The sequence below is a fragment of the Chiloscyllium plagiosum genome, unplaced genomic scaffold (genome assembly GCF_037043375.1).
Source record: "Chiloscyllium plagiosum isolate Xiang-an unplaced genomic scaffold, Cpla_swu_hap1 HiC_scaffold_7, whole genome shotgun sequence".
In the NCBI taxonomy this organism is placed as follows: Eukaryota; Metazoa; Chordata; class Chondrichthyes; order Orectolobiformes; family Hemiscylliidae; genus Chiloscyllium; species Chiloscyllium plagiosum.
Window position 1 is genome coordinate 47,291,132 of NW_028270145.1, and position 20,942 is coordinate 47,312,073.

At 42.5% G+C, this 20,942-nt stretch overlaps 1 protein-coding gene across 6 annotated transcripts in view; it reads left to right on the forward strand.

Annotated features, from left to right (window-relative positions):
* Positions 1 to 20,942, forward strand: part of znf385b (zinc finger protein 385B) — a 433,921-nt gene that overhangs the window by 274,404 nt on the left and 138,575 nt on the right. The window lies entirely within an intron of this gene.

Consider the following 20,942-nt stretch of genomic DNA (forward strand, 5'->3'; position numbering starts at 1 on the left):
TGGACATTGCCTGAGTCAGAATTGCATAGGAGAAAGTGAGGACTGCAAATGCTGGAGATCGGAGTGAAAAGTGTGGTGCTGCATCCAAGGAGCAGGAGAAGGGCTTATGCCTGAAACGTCAACTGTCCTGCTCCTCGGATGCTCCCTGACCGGCTGTTAATTTCTAGCACCACACTTGCGTGATTGTATACCCAATTAAAAGGTGCTTGTGTTTTTAAAAGCCATGGGTGTAGTTCAAGAAAGAGGGAAAGCCCCATGTCATGACCAGGCACTATTTCCTTTCTATGTCATCAACATTATCATGGCATCTTGCATATTTCAGTGCAAACCAAGAAAAGCACACTTAGGAAGAAGCACTTGGTGAATCAGTGAATTTTGACAAAATGAAGTGCTAATAGTGAGCATTGAGCGAGAGGAATCCAGACTGTTGAGAAGAACATAAACAGGAGCAGGAGTGGGCTATTTGGCCCTTCAGGGCTGCTCCACCATTCAGTAAAATCATGACCTGTTAGACTGTGACCCTAACCCCACTTTGCTGCTCATAACACAAAATCCTTGACTCCATCGTAGGTAAAAATCTTTCGAACTCAGTCTTGAATATGTTCAATTCTCGGGCCTTCACTGTTCTCTGTGGAACAGAATTCCAAACGGTAATAATCCTCTGAGAGAAGGAATGCCTTGTCATTTTCATCTTTAATGGGTGACTCCTTTACCTTTAAATTGCGCCCCTAGTACTAAACTCCCCCAAAAAAGGAATCATCCCCTTAGTTTTATCAGACCATGAAAGCCACAACCACTTCCAAGTGGTCAAGAAGAACAAGAGCAGCAGATACATAAGAACACCGCCACCTACAAGTTCCTTCCTAACCACTCATCACCCTGATTGAAATATATCACCGTTCCTTCAGCCGCTGGGTCAAAGTCCTGGAATTCCTTCCTTAACGGCATTGTCAATCTACATTCAACACATGAACAGCACCAATTCAAGAGGGCAGCTTACTTCCACCTTCTCAAGGGCAACTAGGGATGGCCAGTACATGCTGGTCCAGCCAGTAAGATCCATGCCCCCAAGTGTGAATAGAGGCTGAATGGCATACTCCAGCTCCTTGTTCCCTTTTTTTTTATGACCCAGTTATCTATCTCCTGTCAGGATCAGGCAAAGGCACATGTCTGAATTTTCACTTCGGGAATGGATACAGGGGCCAGCACTCTTACTATGCCCCAATTCTTCCCCACAATGGGAAACAGCTGCTGTATAGGATTTCAATTGGCACATCCCCTAAACTGGCACAGAGACAGGTTGCCTCTTCAATTAAGGTTGGCACACAGGCTGTCAAAGCAGCTGCTACCCTCATTCAAAGCCAGCTGCCATATGCCAGCCTCCAGGGCGCTCCCCTCGTATTAGAAGACTAGAGATCGACTGGAATGTCCTAATTAGCTTCCCCTTACAGTCATTAACCAAACTCAAAACGAGCCTAAGTGGCTGCCTACCCTGAACAAACTGGTCAATGGCTGGAATGGAGTTGTGTCAGCTGGATGCCAGTCTTTTCAGGTCTTGTCCTTCATCCTTAGTATGCCTGAAAATCCTGCCCCTTGACTATGTTTGGTCATTTTAATTGGATTAAAGTTGATCTGCATTTAACTTACTGCCTTTGCTCCATATCCTTTAGTATGCCAACCTAGATCATGAATTGCTGAGAATTTAGACAAAGGGAGCAGACATGCCATTCAGAGATATCAGTAGTTAGTCTGTAAAATGCTATTTGTTAAGTGGTGACTATGTAGCATGAGAAGGAAGCAATGTCAGTCTTTTAAATTATTTCAAAGCCTCACAATACAGATCTCCAAACAACTAAGATAATCAAAAAGGTCTGAAAGCCTTGTGATCAGAACACCGTATATCTCGTTATAAAGCCATTACTGTTAATTAAATATTTGTGGTCTTCAGAATTTGGGCAAGCATCACTGGTGCAATAAATCATAGCATAAGCTGATACCGAATTGGAATTTTACAATTGGTTTACTTAATTTTGCAAGAAGGTTACTGAAAATCATTTCACTAGGTAAGCCGGGCTGCTGAACTAATTAGTTATTCATCGTGTTTATCCAACAATTCAGAATTATGTAGAATGCAGAATATTAGTTATCTTGTAAAAATTGAAAGGTCACATCAAATTGAAATGTTCAATAAATGCCATGAGCATGGAAACATTTTTAGTTTGTGTTCATGATTTGAACCCTAAGTTGAAATTACATTTCAAAATCACTCAGAACAATTTCTTTTTGTTGTTTATGCATTAACAATATCAGTTGACATGAGAATGGAAGCTGACTTTTGCAATTCTTGTTCCAACAGAGGCTATAGTTGTTCACCTTTATGGAAGATATCATTCACTTCTATGTGGTAGTAATTGGTGATATCAATACTCTAGCTTATCAGAAAATAATTTAATTGCTAAAGATCAGTGTTCTCTATTATCTGTAATATTATAGTTCTAAATGTAAATAATTATCATGAGCTTTTAATTTCACATAATTTCTTCATCTAGAGAAAAGCAAATTCATCCTTCACCTTATGCTTCTTTGGCCTTATTTTATTCAGTAGAATGTTGCTTGCCCTGGATTTGTGCGCTTCTAGATATTGCATTATATAGTGTAAAACATTGTGAACGGCTAAATATTTTGTGAGAAACCTCACGTTTAACTGCTTTGGAGCTTTTGAAGACCATAGGAGTATTTTGACTATTAGCATAATCAAGGAAAGTATTTCTTAAAGAAACAATACATTGATCGATCAAAAACTAAATGCTGTTTTATTCAAAGCATTTGAGTAGTGTAAATAATGCTTCACAGTTCTCAGAATTCTGCATGCAAATATGAGTTGAATCATTTTTAATGCTAGAAACTTGATAAATTTCTAGACTATGATGCCAAGGTATTCAAAATGTTAATACAATTGTGACACGATTTAATTGTTGCATTTCAATTATTTTATTTCACAAAACCACCAGGAGTGCAATCAAGAAACTTAGATCATTCCAAGCCAATTTAGATGCACTCCAGAATTCTAAAGCAGAAAAATTGTGTTAAATTTGCATTGAACCGAGGCCATGTCACAATGGAGACTATCACAAAAGTCAGATTAAACCGGGGCCCTTTTCTGTCAAAAAGAGAACTACTGTGACCTGAAAGGAGTCTTTAACATTTGGAAAGGTTAGAATTACAGGAGGTATTTCCACATCTGTGGGAGTCCAAAACTGGGGGCCATAAGATATAAAATTGTTGCGAATAAATCCAATTGGGAATTCAGGACCAAATCTTGACGAGAGTCTTGTGAATGTGGACCTTACTACTCCATGGCTTTTATGTGACCAGCATAGAAGCATTTAAGGGGAAACCAGGTAAGGAGAAAGGTATAAGGCATGTTAATAAGATAAGATAAAGGAAGATGGGAAGAGGTGCACATTGAGTATAAAGCCTCACATAAGTATATTGGTTTAAATGGCTGATTTCTGCATTCGAGCAGTTAATGTAGTTCTGTTATGTTAGTGCTAATAGCACAGAACAGTATTTTCTGAGATGATGGACCTGCAAATTTGCTTCCATATTTCCCATTTCCAACATGAAAGACCACTCCTGTTAATCATCTGTGTGCCCTTTGAGCCAGTAAGCAGTTTTCTGCTCCATTGAGCATGGTGGGCTAAAGTGAGAAAGATGGGAACATGCATCCAAAATGAAAACATTAAATCTGGACATGGAGGAAAACTTTCTGAACATTCTGAATTTCCCCATAGAGTTTAAATAGCAAGTTCAGAATCTAGTTATTGTGTAACGACTGCCTCATTTCCATGTAGTTGTATCTTTTTCATGGCCAACCTTGCCTTAATCCCATGCACCTTCCAATTCTTCTCTTTACCCAAGAAACTAAACAGTTTCATTTTTTGACATGCAAGTCGGAAAGGTTACCTGGTGGGAACAGATCACCACACAATGCACCTAACCTTCATCCAACTCTGTCGTCTTCATGTTGTGACATAACAAATTATAGCCTTGAACTATCACAATCACTACACCATTTGTATTAATTTCTACCTTGACCAATCTGCTTGGCAACCATAGTCAGATATTAACTTACACTGTTACCTGGGCATTTCTAAATACATTCCTTAGCTAACATTGGAAGACAATGGTTCAGAGCTGTCACATTCACACACTGAACTGTCGGTATGCTAGGATATCACTTGTGATGTTCAAGGGTGCATTTATTTTGTTGCGGGGGAATCGTTACAATGGCTTACTTCCAGAATTGTGCACTCTCAATGTAGCATGAACATTCTGGTTGTGCAGCATACAATAAGATAAGATTACATACCTCAGAACTCCCTATTAAGGCATGACATCGACCTCCTTGCAAAGCCTCCATGGCGTTTTGCGTAAGAGCATAATATGGCACTTCATTGTGATTGATATGAAGGCTCAGGAGTACTGTTGGTAAAATGGTGTTCTCTGTTAACATTTCCCACAGATTAGTGATTCACATATCTGACGTGGACTTCATTGTAGATGGAGTCCTAGTAACATTGCTTCGAAGGTCAAGGCAGTGTTGAAGGAGTTTGCATTTGAACATTGTTCTCTCTCAGCTTGCTAACAATGACCTCCAGAGAGAGAAGCAATTATTGAAGATCTCCCATGGAGGCAGAGGAAAATGATGCAATGGCACATTTGTAGGCCTGTCACTTCCAATAGCTCTTGGAAACGCTGTGAAGGCACAAATTAAGGTTGTTCTGGGTCAAATTGTGTCACCTACTACAGCAGGACTTACGTTTGGAAGAATTGGTGGTGATCTCATCCCACTGCCTGTGAAGATTTTAGGTGCCCTGGATTTATAAGCCAGTGTCTAATTTCAAGGAGCAGCTCAGGCTCTGTATGGCATCTCCCAAGCCACAGCCCATAAATGCATCCAGGAGGTTGCTGTTGTCATTTTCCCTAAATCTTAGCTGTTCATGCCCTTCCCTTGGGATAAGAAATATCAAGCAGCCTGGACAGTGGGATTCTCCACCATTGCTGGCTTCTCCTGAGTGCAGGGTGCTCCAGAATGCATTCATGTTGTTTTAAGCTCTCCCTATCACTCACTTGCAGAGTTCATTAACAACAAAGATTTCCATTCCATCAATGTTCAAATTTTGAGACCGTCAAACTTGTCTGCAAAAGTTTCTATATTTGAAGCTGAATAATAACCATATCAGTAACTAGAATTTAAAGTGACTGCCATTTTTCTACTTAGATATATTGAAATATGGAAACACACTCATGATTAGAATTGAGATTGAAACTCCCTCGTTGTCACAGATGTTTGAAATGTTGCCTGTGGAACCCAAGTGCCTTGATGTAATGAATTAACACAATTCGGTTTTTAGCTTTGTCACATTTACTGTGATCATTATGTAAACACAACAATTTTGAAGTATTTGAGAACTGCGTGAAAACTTATCAACAATGTCATGTAGTTCATGTAAGTAATGCAGTAATTCAATAAAGTGATATGATCACGAGAGAAGATATTATTCCCACAGCCTTTTGGAAGTAAATGTTTTCCTTACTTCATTAAAAGTAGTTTTATGAGCAGGTGAGAAGAGATCAATCAGCTGCCCGCCTTTGTTGTTCATATTGGGAGGAATATTATTGAGGTCTGAACAATATTTGTGATCGAGTCCCAGCCAATCTTGATGCCTTAAGCAACTAGCACCATCTTCTGTGCTTTTCACAAGGGGCATGATGAGTTTCTTACTAGGCAGCCAGTTGTGTGGATTTAATGCTTGTTAAATGCACTGTTGACAACCCAATTTATCTAGGTGAAAGTGAGGACAGCAGATACTGGAGATCAGAACCTAAAGTGTGGCGCTGGAAAAGCACAACAGGCCAGGCAGCATCTGAGGAGCAGGAGAATTCATGTTTCAGGCAAAAGCCTGGTGAAGGGCTTTTGTCCAAAACATCAATTCTCGTGCTCCTCGGATGCTGCCTGACCTGCTTTGCTTTTCCAACACCATATTCTCGATCCCAATTTATTTACCTTACTAAACTCTCCAAACAAGCCAGACATAAGAAACCGCAACCTGGAAACCAGTGCATGTACCTGGTGATTTCAGCTTGCTGCTTACTCTAAATGACCTCCATGTTGGACACAGGGCAACAATGTGCTGGTACTGGCCCCATGCACCCAACATTCACAAATATAGTCAATTAATATAGTTAATAACATTCACTGAACACCTTTGATCCACTTATAATACACTTCTGCACATCTGACTGCACTGATAACCGTGATTGTAATACTCCAGCAAGGACACTTTTTTTTGCTCAGCGACACGATCCAACTTATAGACTGGACCAGGCTGCAATACCAGGCTGTTCAAAGTGCCCACTCACTTTGAACCTACCTGGATGCTTAGACCATCCCTGTATTGCTGCCCGTTACTGCTTTACCCCCATCAGCCAGAGATACTAGGCTTATATTATTGCTGTTGTGCATTGCCATTCAGTGCAGGCACAAAGAAAGAACACTCATCATGGTTGTCAGTAGGCATCCATCAAGTCAAAGGAGATAGCTTTCATTCAAGTGGTCCCAACACAGTACATCAAGGGCAGTTTCCAATACCAGTCCAGGTGCTTGGACACAGTCAGTTAGCCACGTATTTTAGCTTTTCTCTGCGTTTACAGAAGGGATGAGGAATCAACTGTTGAACAACTCATCTTGATTTTTTTTATGCTCTCCTGGATTGAGAAAGAGGCCACTAATAAGGGAATAAAGGTGATGGCACAATTGGTATTTTTGGTACAGATTGGGAGGTGACCTGAGTAATTAAGTCGGTAACACGTAGGAAATGCAGGGTTCTTGTGTGGTGGGTTGGGGGTGGGTGACAGCAAGTAACGTTCTTGCCACACTGATACCAGGCAATGACCATCTCCAATGAGAGACAATGTGAACACTGCCCCTTGATATTCAATGGTGTTACCGTCACAGGATCCCCACTATCAACATCCTTGTGGTTACCATTAACCAGAAACTCAACTGGGCTCACATGTAAATACATTGGCTATAAGAGCAGGTCAGGCACCAAGAATACTGACATAGGCAAGGAATTTAATACACGCCGTGACGTCGAACAATTCTTCCGTCGCCTCCGCCTCTGAGCTTACTTTCACAATCAGGACTCCCGCCCACCTTCCGAGGACCCCTTTGCCCACCTCCAACACTGCATCCACCTGGACACCCCACGCTGGCCTATTACCTGCCCTCGATCTTTTCATTTACAACTGCCACCGGGACATTAACCGCCTCAACCTGTCTATCTCCCTCCCCCACTCCAACCTCTCACCCTCACAACGTGCAGCCCTCCAATCCCTCTGCTCCAATCCCAACCTCACCATCAAGCCGTGGCGGCACGGTGGCACAGTGGTTAGCACTGCTGCCTCACAGCACCAGAGACCCGGGTTCAATACCCGACTCAGGCGACTGACTGTGTGGAGTTTGCACGTTCTCCCCGTGTCTGCGTGGGTTTCCTCCGGGTGCTCCGGTTTCCTCCCACAGTCACAAAGATGTGTGGGTCAGGTGAATTGGCCATGCTAAATTGCCCGTAGTGTTAGGTTAAAGGGGTAAATGTAGGGGTATGGATGGGTTGCGCTTCGGCGGGTCAGTGTGGACTTGTTGGGCCGAAGGGCCTGTTTCCACACTGTAAGTAATCTAATCTAATCTAAAAAAAGCCAGCGGATAAAGGGGGCACAATGGTAGTCTGGCGCACTGACCTCTACACCGTTGAAGCCAAACATCAACTCGAGGACACCTCTTCCTACTGCCCCCTCGACCATGACCCCACCCCCCCATCACCAAACCATCATCTCCCAGACCATACAGAACCTCATCACCTCAGGAGATCTCCCACCCACAGCTTCCAACCTCATAGTCCGGGAACCCCACACTGCCCGGTTCTACCTCCTTCCCAAGATCCACAAGCCTGACCATCCTGGCCGACCCATTGTCTCAGCATGCTCCTGCCCCACTGAACTCATCTCTACCTATCTTGACACTGTCCTATCCCCCAAAGTCCAGGAACTCCCCACATACTATCGTGACACCACCCACGCCCTCCACCTCCTCCAAGACTTCTGTTTCTCCGGCCCCCAACGCCTCACCTTCACCATTGATATCCAATCCCTCTACACCTCCATCCGCTATGACCAGGGCCTCCAAGCCCTCCATTTTTTCCTCACCAGACATCCCCAACAGTGCCCTTCCACCGACACTTTCATTCGTTTGGCCGAACTGGTCCTCACCCTTAACAATTTCTCCTTCGAATCCTCCCACTTCCGCCAGACCAAAGGTGTAGCCATGGGCACACGTATGGGCCCCAGCTATGCCTGTCTCTTTGTTGGCTACGTAGAGCAGTTCATCTTCCGTAATTACACCGGCACCACTCCCCACCTCTTCCTCTGCTACATTGATGACTGCATTGGCGCCACCTCGTGCTCCCACTAGGAGGTTGAGCAATTCATCAACTTCACCAACACATTCCACCCTGACCTTAAATTTACCTGGACCATCTCTGACACCTCCCTCCCCTTCCTGGACCTCTCCATCTCCATTAATGACGACCGACTTGACACTGACATTTTTTACAAACCCACCGACTCCCACAGCTACCTGGATTACACCTCTTCCCACCCTACCTCTTGCAAAAATGCCATCCCGTATTCCCAATTCTTCCACCTCCGCCGGATCTGCTCCCAGGAGGACCAGTTCCACCACAGAACACACCAGATGGCCTCCTCCTTTAGAGACCGCAATTTCCCTTCCCACGTGGTTAAAGATGCCCTCCAACGCATCTCATCTACATCCCGCACCTCTGCCCTCAGACCCCACCCCTCCAACCGTAACAAGGACAGAACGCCCCTGGTGCTCACCTTCCACCCTACCAACCTTTGCATAAACCAAATCATCCGCCGACATTTCCACCACCTCCAAACAGACCCCACCACCAGGGATATATTTCCCTCCCCACCCCTTTCCTCCTTCCGCAAAGACTGTTCCCTCCGTGACTACCTGGTCAGGTCCACGCCCCCCCACAACCCACCCTCCCATCCTGGCACTTTCCCCTGCCACCGCAGGAACTGTAAAACCTGCGCCCACACCTCCTCCCTCACCTCTATCCAAGGCCCTAAAGGAGCCTTCCATATCCATCAAAGTTTTACTTGCACATCCACTAATATCATTTATTGTATCCGTTGCTCCCGATGGGGTCTCCTCTACATTGGGGAGACTGGGCGCCTCCTAGCAGAGCGCTTTCGGGAACATCTCCGGGACACCCGCACCAATCAACCACACCGCCCCGTGGCCCAACATTTCAACTCCCCCTCCCACTCTACTGAGGACATGGAGGTCCTGGGCCTCCTTCACCGCCGCTCCCTCACCACCAGACGCCTGGAGGAAGAACGCCTCATCTTCCGTCTCGGAACACTTCAATCCCAGGGCATCAATGTGGACTTCAACAGTTTCCTCATTTCCCCTTCCCCCACCTCACCCTAGTTCCAAACTTCCAGCTCAGCACTGTCCCCATGACTTGTCTGGACTTGTCCTACCTGCCTATCTCCTTTTCCACCTATCCACTCCACCCTCTCCTCCCTGACCTATCACCTTCATCCCCTCCCCCACTCACCCATTGTACTCTATGCTACTTTCTCCCCACCCCCACCCTCCTCTAGCTTATCTCTCCACGCTCCAGGCTCACTGCCTTTATTCCTGATGAAGGGCTTTTGCCCGAAACATCGATTTTGAAGTTCCTTGGATGCTGCCTGAACTGCTGTGCTCTTCCAGCACCACTAATCCAGAAATAGGCAAGGAATGGTCAGGTGAAGGAGCCTTGGATGACAAGAGAAGAGGAGCTTCTTGTCAAGAGAAAAAAGGAAACTTATTAAGGTTGAGGAAGCAAGGATGTGGCACAGCTTTAGAGGATTACAGGGTACCTAGGAAAGAACTCAAAAAATGGCCTGAGGTGAGCTAGGAGGGGGCATGAAAATGCCTTGGAGGGAAGAATGAGGGAAAACCCAAAGGCATTCTACACTTACATGAGGAATAAGAGAATGACCAGAGAGAGGGTGGTGCTGATCAGAGATTGTGGAGGGAACTTGTGCCTGGAGTCTGAAGGGGTGGGGGAGGCCCTAAATGAGTTTTTTGCATCAGTATTCACTAGAGAGAGGCTCTTTGTTGATAGTGAGAACACCGTGGACCAGGTTAATAGGCTTAAACAGATTGATTTTAAGGAACTGGATGTGCTGGAAATTCTGGGAAGCATCAAGGTAGATAAGTCCCCAGGGCTGAATTAGATATGTCCAAGGTTACAACGAGAAGTGAACAATGAGATTGCTGCGCCTTTGGCAATGATCATTGCATCCTCACTCTCCACTGGAGTAGTACCAGCTGATTGGAGGGAGGTGAATTTGTTCCTCTGTTCAAAAAAGGGAATAGGGAAACCCCTGGGAATTGCAGACCATTCAGTCTTACATCTGTGGTAAGCAAGGTACTGGAAAGGATTCTGAGAGATAGGATTTATGACTATTTGGAAAAACATTGTTTGATTAAAGATAGTCAGCATGGCTTTGTGAGGGGCAAGTCATGCCTCACAAACCTTATTGAGTTCTTTGAGGACATCACAAGACAAGTTGACGAAGGTCGAACAGCGGATGTGGTGTGCCTGTATTTCAGTAAGACATTTGATAAAGTTCCCCATGGTAGGCTTATTCAGAAAGTTAGGAGGTATGGGATACTGGGAAATGTGGCTGTCTGTATAAAGAAGTGGCTGGCCGAAAGAAGACAGCGAGTGGTAGTCGATGGAAAGTATTCCGCCTGGCGGTCACTAACCAGTGTCCTTCAGGGATCTGTTCTTGGGCCTTTGCTCTTTGTAGTTTTTATACACGACTTGGATGAAGGGTGGGTTAAAAAGTTTGCAGGTGTTGTAGATAGTGTCGAGGGCTGTTGCAGGCTATAAGAAAACATTGACAGGATGCAGAGCTGGACTGAGAAGTTGCAGATGGAGTTCAATCTGGATAAATGCAAAGTGATTCATTTTGGAAGGTCAAATTTGAATACTGAATACAGGGTTAAAGACAGGACTCTTGGCACTGTGGAGGAACTGCAGGATCTTGGGGTCCACATACATAGGTCCCTCAAAGTTGCCACCTAAGTTGATAGAGTATTTTGGCTTTCATTAACAGGGGGATTGAGTTTAAGAGCGGTAAGGTTTTGCTGCAACTCAATAAAATCCTGGTAGGACCATACTTGGAATAGTGTGTCCAGTTCTGGTTGCATCATTATCGGAAAGATGTCGATGCTTCAGAGAGAGTGCAGAGGAGATTTACCAGGTTGCTGCCTGTGTTGGAGGGCTTGTCTTATGAAGAGAGGCTTAGTGAGGTGGGGCTTTTCACACTGAAGAGAAGAAGGAAGAGAGGTGACTTGATAGAGGTGTACAGGTTAATGGGAGGCATAGATAGAGTAGATAGACAAGAAACTTCTCCCAGGGCAGGAATGGCTGTCACAAGGGGTCATAATTTTAAGGTGTTTGGAGGAAGGTATTGGGGTGATGTCAGAGGTAGGCTCTTTACGCAGAGTGGAGGGTGCGTGGGATACACTGCCAGCAGTAGTAGTAGAGTTAGAGACATTAGGAACATGTAAGTGACTGCTGGACAAGCACATGGATGGCAGTAAATTGAGGGGTGTGTAGGTTAGGTTGATCTTGGATTAAGATAAATGCTCGGCACAACATTGTGGGCTGTAGGCCTGTACTGTGCTGTACTGTTCTGTGTTCTACGTTCTAATACTGCAGTGAGTAATTCACCTCCTGGCTTCCTAAAGCCTGTCCACCATCTACAAGACACAAGTCGGATGTGTGATGGAACATTCACCAGAGGCCTGCATGAATACAGCCCCAACAATGCTCAAGAAGCTTGACGCCATCCAGGCCAAAGCAGCCCGCTTGATTGGCACCACATCTACAGCAGATTTTGTATAATCTGTATTCCCTTCCTCAAAAGGCAGTAGATGCAAAATCTTTCAATACTTTGTAACAGAGGTTGATAGATACTTAATTATCAAGGAGATGAAAGATTATTGGGGATATGCAGGAATGTAGAGTTGAGGTTGAAATCAGATCAGCCAGGATCTTATTGCATGGTGGAGCAGGTTCAAAGGGCCTTGTTTGGATGTTTATGAGATACTTCAATCCTACTTTATTGCACATTACCTGATCTAAAATAGCCTGTTCCTAAGTAGATTATGTTACTTATTGCTTTAAGAAACAATCCCTGATGCACTTCACAAATTCACCTTCCAAGATATCCTTGCCCATTGGATTTGTCCAATCAACATGTGAATTAAAACCCTCTCCTTGCACCTCCATTATTGCCCGATTTATATTTTGTCCTACAGTGAGGTAGTTCTTCAGGGCATACTGACTGTTCCGACTGATAAATTCTTTCCTCTGCTTTCCCTTATTCCATCCAAACTGTTTCCGCATCATAGTATCACCACCATGCTGATTCCTTTTCTTATTAACAAAGTTACTTGACCCTGTATTTTTCCCTTTATGCCTATTCTTCTAGGGGGAATCACTCTGGAGAGAAAAGTAACCGCTGTTACAAAGTATTGAAAGATTTTGCATCTACTGCCTTTTGAGGAAGGGAATTCCAAAAGCTCTCAATCCCCTCTGAGAGAAAAAATGTTTCCTCATCTCTGTTTTAAATGGGTGCACACTTTATTTTTAAACTATGACCCCTAGTTCTAGATTCTCCCACAAGAGGAAAAATCCTTTCAATATCTCCCCAGTCGAGACACCTCAGGAGCTTCTATTTTCAAATTAAGCCACGTCATTCTTTTCTAAACCCTAGGGCAGACAGGCATAGCCTGTTTGGCCTTTTTGTTTAAGGCAACCCACTCATTACAGATATCAGGCTGAACTGCTTCCAATGTATTAATATCTTTCCATTATTATGGTGACCAGGACTGTCCATGGCAATCCAGTTGCAGTCTCACTGATGTCCTCTATAACTGATACATAACCTTCCTACCCATACGTTCAATTCCCCTTACAATAAACCAGAACATACTATTGGCATTCCTGACTACTTGCTGTACTTGCATTCTAACCTTCTGTGATTCATTCACTCAGACTCTCAGATCTCTTGACAATTCAAGAGTTCTGCAACCTCCTACCATTTAGATAATATGCTTCTTTTTATTCCTTCTGATGAAATGGATAATTTCACTATTTCCCACAATGTACTCCATTTGCCAGGTGTTTTCCTATTCACTTCACCTATATCCTTTGTTAAAAATCACACAACATCAGGTTATAGCCCAACAGGTTTATTGGGAAGCACTAGCTTTCGAAGCACCGTTCCTTCATCAGGTTGTTATGGAGAAGAAGACCATAAGAATTTATAGCAAACGATTACAGTGTCATGCAACTGAAACAATATATTGAACAAACCTAGATTGTTGTTAAGTCTTTCATCTTTTAGAAGTGGTTGCAGGTTTTGGTTCATTAATATGTAAATCCCAGAACTTCTTTTAAGTCACCTTCTCAAGATAACTTAAGGTTTTATAACAAAATGTGACATCTCAGTTCAGACAATGCATTAAAGGTGTGAGGTTAGAGTCTGTCTATATCCCAATCTTGAGTCAGAGTGGTTCTAGTTCCAAAGTGAAATTTACAAGATATTACATGTATTGACTGTCTGCAGATTGTGCATTTTTTGAGCAAAATAGAATGTATCCGCAAATATAATTCTGCAAATTATTCACCCTGTAGACTTGTGTGTATGCACGTGCATGAGAGAGAGTGTGTGTGTGAGTGCATGTGAGAATGTGTGCGTGTGTGTGTGATGGAGTATAAACCTGTGAGAGGGTGTGATTGTGGGGTATGTTTGTGTGTGTGTAGTGTAGTGGGGTCACCTGTAGTGTGACATGAACCTAAGGTCCCGGTTGAGGACAGCTCCAAGGGTACCGAACTTGGCTATCAGCCTCTGCTCAGCCGCTTTGTGCTGTTGCCTGTCCCAAAGTCTGCCTTGGAGAATGGCTATACGAAGGTCCTTACATACTTACACACTCACGCAGACCCTCTCTCATACACACACACTCTCTTACTCTCCCTCTCTCTCTCACCCACGCACACACCTCTCACATACTTGTACTCTATTACACCCACACACACACTTTACCATGCTTTCACACGCAAACACGTGCTCTCCTACATGCACTCACACTCACACGTACACACTCACTCTCTCTCATGCATGCGCACACATATAAGTCTATGGAGTGAATTTGTATTTGCAGAATTATATTGCATTCTATTTTGCTCAAAAAATGCACAAGCTGCAGGCAGTCAATACATGTAATATTTTGTAAATTCCACTTTGAAACTAGAACCAGTCTGACTCAAGATTGGGATACAGCCAGACTCAAACCTCACATTTTTAATGCATTGTCTGAGCTGAAATGTCACGTTTTGTTATAAAACCTTAAGTTATCTTGAGAAGGTGACTTAAAAGAAGTTCTGGGATTTACATATTAATGAACCGAAACCTGCAACCAATTCTAAAAGGTGAAAGACTTAACAACAATCCAGGTTTGTTCAATATATCGTTTCAGTTGCATGACATTGTAATCTTTTGTACAAACTCTGTGTCTTGTCTTCTTCTCCATAACCACCTGGTGAAGAAGCAGCGCTTCTCTGTTTTAAATGGGTGCACACTTTATTTTTAAACTATGACTCCTAGTTTTAGATTCTCCCATAAGAGGAAACATCCTTTCAATATCTCCCCAGTCGAAACCCTTCGGGAGCTTCTATTTTCAATTAAGCCACCTCACTCTTTTCTAAACTCTAGGGCATAGAGGCGTAGCCTGATGGGCCTTTTTGTTTAAGGCAATCCTTCGAAAGCTAGTGCTTCCAAATAAACCTGTTGGACTATAAATGGTATTGTCTTCTGCCTCAGAACACTTCAACCCCAGGGCATCAATGTAGACTTCACCAGTTTCCTCATTTCCCCTCCCCCCACCTTACCCCAGTTCCAACCTGCCAGCTCAGCACCATCCTCATGACCTGTCCCACCTGCCAATTCTCCTTCCCACCCATCCACTCCACCGTCCTCTCCGACCTATCACCTTTATCCACACCTCCATCCACCTACTGTACTCTTAGCTACCTTACCCCAGGTCCACCCCCCTCCCATTTATCTCTCCACTCGGAGGCTCCCTGCCTCATTCCTGATGAAGGGCTTTTGCCCGAAATGTCGATTTTCCTGCTTCTCGAATGCTGCCTGAACTGCTGTGCTTTTCCAGCACCACTCTAATCTTGACTCTGATTTCCAGCATCTGCAGTCCTCACTTTTGCCTATAATTGGTATTGTGTGATTTTTAACTTTGTCCAACCCAGTCTAACACCAGTTTCTCCACATCATATATATCCTTTGTACTCCTTATATCTTCTTGACAACTCTGTCTCCTACCTATCTTTGTGCCAGCAACAAATTTAGTGACCATACCTTCAATCCCTTTAGCCAAATCGTTTATACAAATTGATGTCCCAGCACCAACCCCTCTGACATGCCATTCATGATGTTCTGCAGCCTAGAAAGGACCCATTTATTCATAGGAGCAGGAAAATCGATTCCTGAAGAAGGACTTTTGCCCGAAACGTCGATTTTCCTGCTCCTCGGACGCTGCCTGACCTGCTGTGTTTTTCCAGCATCACTCTAATCTAGACTCTGATTTCAAGCATCTGCAGTCCTAACTTTTGCCTATCCATGATATTATGTTAACTCATACACCATGAGTTTTTATTTTCTGCAGTAACCTTTGGTGTGGAACTTGATCAAATAAATCTAGACTTGTAATTACAATACACTAGTTCCCCTTTATTTACAGCACATCGTACTTCTCGCAAGAGCTCCAATAAATTAGGTAAGGATCATTTTCCTTTGACAAAACCATGTCAGCCTGATTACCTTGAACTTATTCAAGTTCTCTGTTATAACATCTTTAGTAATAGCTCCTAACATTTTCTCTATGACAGAAGCTCTGGGTGAATAGCAATCACAATATGGCTGAATTTCAAATTCAGTTTGAGTGATGGCACTTTGGGTCTTAAGCCAGTATCCTGAACTTAAATCAGGGCAATAACATGGTTATGAAGAAAAAGACGTCTAAATTAGGCTGGGCAAGTACAATAAGGAGAAAGTCAATAAATGGTAAGTGGCAGAGAATTATGTAGATATTTCATGATGCTCAGCAAAGGTTTATTCTGGTCAAAATGAAGGACTCAATGAGAAGGATAAACCACCTATGGTTAACTAAGGTGGTCAAGGAGACTATTTACTCAAAAGCTAAGGCAAATGAAGTGGCAAAAACTCATAGTAGGTCAGAGGATTGGGTTTCTTTTTTAGGAACCAGTTCTAGGTGACTAAAAGTAATTAAGAGAGAAAATTGATTATGAAAGTAAATTGACAAGAAATACAAATAAAAGCCGGCAAAAGATTCTACAGATATATAAAAAGGAAAAGAATAGCTAAAACAAATGTACAATCATTGGAGATTGCAACTGGGAAGCTAAATAATGGGGAGCAAGGAAACAGTGGATAACTTAAACCACTATTTTGTATTGGTTTTCAGGTGGAGAACAGGATAAACATCTCCAGCATAACTGATAAGCAAGGAGTTAGTTGGAGGAAAGAGCTTATAATAGCTGCTATTCCAAGGGAAAATTTAGTTGGCAAACTAATGGGACTAAAGGCAGATAGATTGCCAGGAACCGATACCCGACATCCCATTCGGAATATTCCAGAACTCTCTCACTTCCAGGACGGTTCCGATGGATTTGAAAAATATACCTGTTTAGAAGGGAGGAGACAAAGGAAACTATAAACCAGTTATCCTAACATCTGTCACTGGAATAAGTGAGGGTATTTAGAAAAGTTTAATGCAACCAAACAAAGTCAACATGGTTTTATGAAAGAGAAATCATGTTGACCAATTTACTAGAATTCTTTTAGGATGTAATAAGCAGAGTTAATAAAGTGGCACTGATTGATGTAGTGCATTTGGATTTCCAAAAGGCAGTCGATAAGGTGCCATATAAAGGTTATGGAACAAGATAGCCCACGGCATTGAGGGATGTATTAACATGGCTTGAGGATTGATAACACGCAGAAGACAGAAGGTCAGGATTAATAGATCTTTTTCTGATTGAAAAAATATAACTAGTGGAGCGCCGCAAGGGACCTTAACTATTTACAATATATATTAATGATTTAGAGGCATATGCAGAGTATAATGTATCCAAATTTGCTGATGATGCAAAAACTAAATGGGAAAGGATGTTGTGATGAAGATGTCAGGAATCTGCAAAGGTATGTAAAGGTTGAGTGAATAGATAAAACTTGGTAGCTGCAGTTTACTTTAGGAAAGTAAGACGTTCTGCATTTTGGGAGGAAGAATCAAAAGACAGACTATAATACCAAAAAGTAGAGATTCTAAAAAAAAAAGCAGCACCGAGGGATCTGGGTATTCTTGTCATGGATCACAAAAGGTTAGCTTAGAGGTTCAGCAGATAATTAAGAAGGCAAATGGATTTTTTGGCCTTTATTGCTCAGTGATTAGAGTTTAAAAATAGGGAAGGCTCATTACAACTTTAGAGTTGGTGTTGGTGAAACTGCACTTGGAGTACTGGTACAGTTTGGCTCCGTGCATTGGTACTGGAGACAGTTCAAAGGAGATTGCTTGGCTAATTCCTAGAATGAAGGGTTTTATCAAGAATGACTAAATAGTTTAGGTTTTATTCATTAGAGCTTAGAAAAATGAGGGCTATTCTTATTGAAACATATATGATTCTGAGAGGAGTTGACACGTAGGTCAGCTTTCCCCTAGTGGGGGATTCTTGGACCTGGGGATATAGTTATAGAAGAATAAGTTACACCATTTAAAATGGAGATACAAAGGAATTTCTTCTCTCAGGGAGTAGTGAATGTCTGGAATTCTCTACCCCAGAGAGTTGTGGAGACTAGGTCACAAAGTATTTAAAGAGGAGGCAGATAGATTTTTTTGAAGTATCACGAAGTCGAGGGTATGATAAGCTGACATGAAAAAGGTATTGAAGTCTGGGGCAGAACAACCATGATCTTATTGAACAATAGGACAGGTCTGAAAGGCCAAATAGCCTAATCCTGCTTCTATTTGTTATGTTCTTCTGTCCACTCTAAATTTTATTTGTCTATTTTATGTTAGATGCCTTGCATGTTGAACAATCAATCAGCATTGTAAGGTGTCCATTAGTGGAAGTTTACCTTCTTTTAGGCTGTGGCTTCAGTTGCTTTCAGCCATGTCCATATGTTTCTGTATGTTAGATTGACCATGTTTACTCAGCAAAAGGGTTTATGCCTTTGACCAGCAAATAGAATCTACTCCACCTCTTAAATGATTGATTCTTAAGTACTTGTTTTCATTGCAACATATTCTTGCAATGAAAAAAAAATCATTGCAACATATTCTTGCAATGATCAGAACACTCCTTAGATGCCAGATGCAATAGTTAAAACAAGATTACTTACATTAATTTGATTGCATATCCTATATACCAATCCATTTCACCATTGGACCCTCACCCTCAAACCAAAAATGCATAAAGAGATTTGGTTGAGAGCCCGACATCCATTAGTCTGTTTAAACAGATGTGCACAAGAGAAAACATTGCTTGGTGACAGTTTTTCTTTCTTCGCTTTGTGAATTTCACATTGTTTGTTTAAATCCAATAAAGAGGTGTCAAGTATAGTTTCTGGTTTTGGGAAATTGAAGATCTTGGTGATTGATATTTTTGCTACATTGCCATAACAGCAGGGTTTTATTTGCTTAGGAAAGTTATACATGCCATTGATAATGTATGATTCATTGAATCTATACAGTGTGTCTCTGTTGAGCGAATCATTCACAAAATGTGAATTGCTGTGAAGGATAGTTAGGTGTTGGTGGGGAGCATGGTTTTGCCTGAATAGGGCATGTGATCTGGGTTTGTGAGGTGGGAGGTTTTGAAGTTTGAGGCTCAGATTGAAGAAAGTGACTGGGACGCAGTCCCAGAGAGCTGAGGCAGGTTGGTCAGGCTTTTCAACCAACCAGCTGGGTAGCTGTAAATTACTTTGTCTGCCTTCACCTTTTTTCAGACCAGCGGGTTCTATAATTACCAGCGCACATCCCACTCCTCCTCCCCACCAAGAATAAAAGTAAGACCTTGCTGGACTCTCTTTTTCTGGAAGTGTATGTTGCTAAGATTGGAAATTTCCCAACTTCTATTATACCATCCCCTATCACATAAATCCAGCCCAAAATGACAGTATTTTAATTTCTCAGAGGCATTTGGGGATTTCCAAAATGGAGACTGCTGTTGGCAAACAGTCTGGGATTCATACATCTGTAATTAACAGCTCTGCTTGAGGAGCATAGTATTAAACAAAAGAAAGCCAGAAGGTGATTTTTCAGCTTGTGAAATGCCAAACCAGAGCAGAATGGTGTACGTTGGCCGTCAGGTTAATAGAGGTAGTTAGTGTCAGATTTTGATGGACCACTTTAGTATCTGAGGTAGCTTGCTCTTTATTGAGTTAAGCTGTTATCCTGCACCATTATATTTGATGATTGCGTGATGAAACATCAAAATGTGCTTCACAGAGAAACAAAAGTATTGAACTGTATAAGGAGATGCTCTATCAAAGGACTGATGCTTTGTCAAAGAAGAATCTTTGAGGAAATTAAAGTAATAATGCAGAGAAATGTCGGGCAGTGTTCCAGAGCTTGGCCCCTAGGCAACTGTAGGCATGGTCATCATTAATGGAGGACTTATAGCTGAGAGTTCACAGGAGGACAGAGTGGAGGATTACAGGTATCTTGGATTGACTGAAGGAGTTTACAGAGAGAGCGTATGAGGTGAGGCCATGGATCATTTTAAAAACAATGATAAAAATTTTATAGTCAAAACATTGCCAGGTGGAGAGCCAATGTAAGTCAACAGGGTTGGTATGGGAATGGGTTTACGGATAAAGATAATTTTGTCATTGTTACTTCTAAACTCATCTATTTTGAAAATTATGGAAGGTAGAAAGAGGGCAATTAGTGGGAATTAATTGTAATAGGTGAGTTTAGAAGTAACAGACAAATGAGAGCTTCAGTAGCTGATCAGCCGAGACAAGACAAAGTCAGTCAAGTTTCCTCATATTTAATTGGAAATATTTAATCTTGCTTTCATCTAATGTTATCTCTTTTTGCTTAACCATGGTTGGAGAACTTTACTTGTGGAACTTTTAAAATTCCTGAAAATAATGTAAATTTGTTGCAACTTATGCGTTGAGTGTTTAAATGGTAGCAATTGTTTATCAAGCATGGCTCTGTCTCTGGACTGTTTTCATTCCAGAAGGATCAGTGTGGGGGTTGGTGCAGGTGGAGCATTTAGTATCTATGCACCTGCAAGCAGAGGCTAGCTCACATGGCCAATTGTGGGGCTTTTAAAGTGAAAAAGGACCGAGTGATGGCAGACCCCTGGAGCAGGAGGTGCCAGAGCTCCATCCCCATATGGAAGCCCTGCACCTGCTAAAATCATTGGGCCATAGCTGTGGCCACTAGCTGTCGGCAGATATATTTCCCCACTACAATGATGGCCTTTTACACATTTAAAATCTTTTAGACCGTATCTTCATCTTGAAATGTTCTCTCATACACCCTCCTGTTCCCACTGAAACTGGTGAGATTGCAGATGGGTGATTGCTATTGAAAGTGTCTTATTGGCCGTTGAGTTTCAGGAGCCTGCCTGCCATCTTGAATTGGATGATGATGGCACATCCTGCTATCTAATGGACCA